The sequence below is a fragment of the Entelurus aequoreus genome, linkage group LG21 (assembly GCF_033978785.1).
Source record: "Entelurus aequoreus isolate RoL-2023_Sb linkage group LG21, RoL_Eaeq_v1.1, whole genome shotgun sequence".
Taxonomy (NCBI): domain Eukaryota; kingdom Metazoa; phylum Chordata; class Actinopteri; order Syngnathiformes; family Syngnathidae; genus Entelurus; species Entelurus aequoreus.
Genome location: NC_084751.1, coordinates 46683756 through 46689755, shown reverse-complemented (window position 1 = coordinate 46689755; position 6000 = coordinate 46683756). Strand labels below are relative to the sequence as shown.

General features: G+C 33.3%; 1 protein-coding gene across 1 annotated transcript in view; it reads left to right on the top strand.

Annotated features, from left to right (window-relative positions):
• Positions 1 to 6000, top strand: part of LOC133638627 (ciliary neurotrophic factor receptor subunit alpha-like) — a 672972-nt gene that overhangs the window by 186429 nt on the left and 480543 nt on the right. The window lies entirely within an intron of this gene.

Here is a 6000-nt window from a genome sequence, read left to right as displayed (position 1 = left end):
TATATATATATATATATATACACTACCGTTCAAAAGTTTAGGATCACCCAAACAATTTTGTGGAATAGCCTTCATTTCTAAGAACAAGAATAGACTGTCGAGTTTCAGATGAAAGTTCTCTTTTTCTGGCCATTTTGAGCGTTTAATTGAGCCCACAAATGTGATGCTCCAGAAACTCAATCTGCTCAAAGGAAGGTCGGTTTTGTAGCTTCTGTAACGAGCTAAAGTGTTTTCAGGTGTGTGAACATGATTGCACAAGGGTTTTCTAATCATCAATTAGCCTTCTGAGCCAATGAGCAAACACATTGTACCATTAGAACACTGGAGTGATAGTTGCTGGAAATGGGCCTCTATACACCTATGTAGATATTGCACCAAAAAGCAGACATTTGCAGCTAGAATAGTCATTTACCACATTAGCAATGTATAGAGTGTATTTCTTTAAAGTTAAGACTAGTTTAAAGTTATCTTCATTGAAAAGTACAGTGCTTTTCCTTCAAAAATAAGGACATTTCAATGTAACCCCAAACTTTTGAACGGTAGTATATATATATATATATATATATATATATATATATATATATATATATATATATATATATATATATATATATATATATATATATATATATATATATATATATATATATATATATATATATATATATATATATAAACATATATATATATATATATATATATATATATATATATATATATATATATATATATATATATATATATATATATATTAGGTCAGAGGCTATTTCATCCCTACAAGCCTGTTTCGCAGGTTTCCCTCCTCGTCAGGGGATTAAAATGGAAACCTGCGAAAACATATTCCGCTCTACATCAATATTTTTTTATCGTAACGCAATCTTTTTTCCTTTTTTAAAAAAATTCATATTATGTTTATTAACTCGGGAAATATGTCCCTGGACACATGAGGACTTTGGCCAATGTGTGATCTTGGAACTACTTGGTATCGCATGTGTGATCCTGTAACTACTTGGTATCGGATCGATACCTAAATGTGTGGTATCATCCAAAACTAATGTAAAGTGTCAAAGAAGAGAAGAACAAGTGATTATTACATTTTAACAGAAGTGTAGATAGAAACAGAAAATAAGAAGATATTAACAGTAAATGAACAAGTGGATTAATATTCCATTTTTACTGCTTGTCCTTAATGATGTGTACAAAATAATAGGTGTATAAATGACACAATATGTTACTGCATACGTCAGCAGACTAATTAGGAGTCTTTGTTTGTTTACTTACTACTAAAAGACAAGTTGTCTAGTATGTTCACTATTTTATTTAAGGACTAAATTACAATAATAAACATATCTTTCATGTACCCTAAGATTTTTTGTTAAAATAAAGACAATAATGCAATTTTTTTGTGGTCCCCTTTATTTAGAAAAGTACCGAAAAGTATCGAAAAGTATCTAAATACATTTTGGTACCGGTACAAACATATTGGTATCGGGATAACCCTAGTATGTACTATGATTTGTGCTGATATCGTATCCGACCAATGTTGACATTGGCCAAAACTCATGGCTCCAATATCGGTATGGTATCGGAACACTCACTTTTCATCAGCAGTGCATATAAACATTCAGCTTAGGCTTAAGCTGTTGTACTAGAGATGGAACTATATATATATATATATATATATATATATATATATATATATATATATATATATATATATATATATAGTTCCATCTCTAGTACAACAGCTTTAATCAGCGATCGCCGATTTCTAACTTTTTTTCCACGAACATCATCCGATATGGATTATTTTTAGGGGTTTAAACATATATATATATATATATATATATATATATATATATATATATATATATATATATATATATATATATATATATATAATATGTGTCATTGCAGATTAGACAAACTGCCTTTTCCTTACACTGAACACCCCGCAACCCCAAATCAATCAATCCATCTATGTTTACTTACATAGCCCTAAATCACGAGTGTCTCAAAGGGCTGCACAAGTCACAACGACATCCTCGGCTCAGATCCCACATCAGGGCAAGAAAAATCTCAACCCAATGGGATAACAATGAGAAACCTTGAAGGGGACCGCAGAGGGGACATCTTCTGTAATGATACCAAGTATAATAACGTATCTAGTCGATACTACTATGAGTACGTCAATATTCTCTATCGCCACAAAATATATTTTTTCAAAATTCATATTATGTTTATAAAGTCAGTAAATACGTCCCTGGACACATGAGGACTTTGAATATGACCAATGTATGATCCTGTAACTACTTGGTATCGTATCCATATCTAAATGTGTGGTATCATCAAAACTAATGTAAAGTATCAAAGAAGAGAAGAATAAGTGATTATTACATTTGAACAGAAGTGTAGATAGAACATGTTGAAACAGAAAATAAGCAGATATTAACAGTTAATGAACAAGTAGATTAATAATCCATTATTACAGTTTGTCCCTCATAATGTGTACAAAATAATAGGTGTATAAATGACACAATATGTTACTGCATACGTCAGCAGACTAATTAGGAGTCTTTGTTTGTTTACTTACTACTAAAAGACAAGTTGTCTAGTATGTTCACTATTTTATTTAAGGACTAAATTACAATAATAAACATATGTTTCATGTACACTAACATTTTTTGTTAAAATAAAGACAATAATGCCATTTTTTTTTGGTCCCCTTTATTTAGAAAAGTATCAAAATGCATGTTGGTACCGGTACCAAAATATTGGTATTGAGACAACCCTATTGAAGAGTAACACTGTGTTTGAATATTTCATCAAGTACTTATATTTGGCGTACCATTAGATGGCGTCTGGGTGTGTGCACCTGCTCTGGAGGTGCAGAGGGTCAACAAGGTAAGTTGAAGAATGACTCCAACACAGGGGTCACCAATGTGGTGCCCGCGGGCACCAGGTAGCCCGTAAGGACCAGATGAGTAGCCCGCTGGCCTGTTCTAAAAATAGCTCAAATAGCAGCACTTACCAGTGAGCTGCCTCTATTTTTTAAATTTTATTTATTTACTAGCAAGCTGGTCTCGCTTTGCCCGACATGTTTAATTCTAAGAGAGACAAAACTCAAATAGAATTTGAAAATCCAAGAAAATATTTTAAAGACTTGGTCTTCACTTGTTTAAATAAATTCATTATTTTTTTTACTTTGCTTCTTATAACTTTCAGAAAGACAATTTTAGAGGAAAAATACAACCTTAAAAATGATTTTAGGATTTTTAAACACATATACCTTTTTACCTTTTAAATTCCTTCCTCTTATTTCCTGACAATTTAAATCAATGTTCAAGTAAATGTATGTTTTTTATTGTAAAGAATAATAAATACATTTCAATTTAATTATTCGTTTTAGCTTCTGTTTTTTCGACGAAGAATATTTGTGAAATATTTCTTCAAACTTATTATGATTTAAAATTCAAAAAAAATATTCTGGCAAATCTAGAAAATCTGTAGAATCAAATTGAAATCTTATTTCAAAGTCTTTTGAATTTCTTTTAAAATTTTTGTTCTGGAAAATCCAGAAGAAATAATGATTTGTCTTTGTTAGAAATATAGCTTGGTCCAATTTGTTATATATTCTAACAAAGTGCAGATTGGATTTTAACCTATTTAAAACATGTCATCAAAATTCTAAAATGAATCTTAATCAGGAAAAATTACGAATGATGTTCCATAAATTCTTTTTTTAATTTTTTCAAAAAACATTCGAATTAGCTAGTTTTTCTCTTCTTTTTTTCGGTAGAATTTTGAATTTTAAAGAGTCGAAATTGAAGATAAACTATGTTTCAAAATTTAATTGTCATTTTTTTCGTGTTTTCTCCTCTTTTAAACCATTCAATTAAGTGTAAATATCATTAATTATTAATAATAACATAGAGTTAAAGGTAAATTGAGCAAATTGGCTATTTCTGGCAATTTATTTAAGTGTATATCAAACTGGTAGCCCTTCGCATTAATCACTACCCAAGAAGTAGCTCTTGCTTTCAAAAAGGTTGGTGACCCCTGCTCCAACACATGAGCCAGGCTCTCTGGATGAAGGCTTGAAGACTCCTTCATAAAACAGCAGGAAACACAAACTCTCAGACAGTGAGCGCATAAACAGGAGAGACGGTAAAAGGGTCGGGGTAAAAAGGTGTGCCCACCTCCGACAGACGCTACCGTGAAATCTGCTTGTCGGGTGTAAAACCATGGAAGACTTAAAGTGAGCGGGCACTAATCCACACTTTGGCCCTGCAAGCCTCAAGGATTTGGGACTTCTTCTATCGCTTAACGTGTGGAGGAATGGCAGCCAAAGAAATACACTATATTACCAAAAGTATTTGTCCACCTGCCTTGACTCACATATGAACTTGAAGTGCCATCCCATTCCTAACCCATAGGGTTAGGAATGGGATGGCGTAAGAAATTGAAATGGGATGGTGTAAGAAATTTTATAAAAAATAAAATATGTATATAGAGACATACTGTATTATTTACTTGAAGTAAATAATGAAGATTCAAAAACAATTACACACACAAACAAACTAAAAGCAGTCTTTTTCTCACAATGTGTCGACTTTTTTCTTATCAAATTGGGAACAATTTCTCATATTCTTTCTGTTTCCGTAATATTGCAGTATTTTCTCGTAAAATTATAGTTTTTTTTAATGTAAAATTATAATTTTTGAATGCAAAGTGGTGACATTTGCCATATAAAATTCTGACTTTTATCACAATATTGCAGATGTTTTTGTCGTCTTGGTAAAATAGTGACATTTTCGGAGTAAAATGATGACTTTTGTCATCATTTTGCCAAGTAAAATTCTGATTATTATTACACAATTGCCAGCATTCTAAAGTTCTCTTATAAAATTGTGACTTTTGTCGAGTAACATTACGACTTTTTTTCATAAAATTGCCAAAGTTTTAAGCTTTTCTTGTAAAATTGCGACTGTTATTGAGTAAAATTCCAACTTTTATCATAATATCGCACAAATGTTCAGTGTTTCTTGTAAAATTTTGACTTACGTTGAGTAAAAGTATGAATTGTATTATAATACTGCCAAAATTCCAAGTTTGTTCTTGTGAAATTGTGACCTTTTTCTTGTGAAATTCCAACTCATTTTTCACAACAAACTATTTTATATTTGCATAGTATGTATATATTATTAATGTGGTAAATACACATCTTTATAAATCTACAAAGGGTGGTCCTAAAGACGCGGGCATTTTTCGGAGGTCTCAAAAAGGTAACAAATACACAAACGTGTGTGTGTGTGTGTGTGTGCGTGCATGCGTGCATGCGTGCGTGCGTCCGTGTGTTCAATATGATGTGGGTGCACCTTTTGCAGCTATTAAAGCTTCAACTCTCCTAGGAAGGCTGTCCACAAGGTTGCAGAGTGTGTTTATAGGGATTTTCCACCATTCTTCCAAAAGCGCATTGGTGAGGTCACACACTGATGTTGGTGGAGAAGGCCTGGCTCTCAGTCTCCGTTCTAATTCATCCCAAATAATGTTCTATCGGGTTCAGGTCAGGACTCCGTGCAGGCCAGTCAAGTTCATCCACACCAGACTCTTGTCATCCATGTCTTTGTGGACCTTGCTTTGTGCACTGGTGCACGGTCATGTTGGAAGAGGAAGGGGCCCGCTCCAAAACTGTTCCCACAAGATTGGGAGCATGGAATTGTCCAACATGTTTTGGTATCCTGGAGCATTCAAATTTCCAAGCCCAACTCCTGAAAAAAAAACCCCGTACCATAATTCCTCCTCCACCAAATTCCACAATCGGCACAATGCAGTCGGAAAGGTAGCGTTCTGCTGGTAACCTCCAAACCCAGACTGGTCCATCAGATTGCCAGATGGAAAAGCTTGACTTATCACTCCAGAGAAGGCGTCTCCACTGCTCTAGAGTCCAGTGGCGACGTGCTTTACACCAGTGGTCCCCAACCACCATGCCGCGGCCCG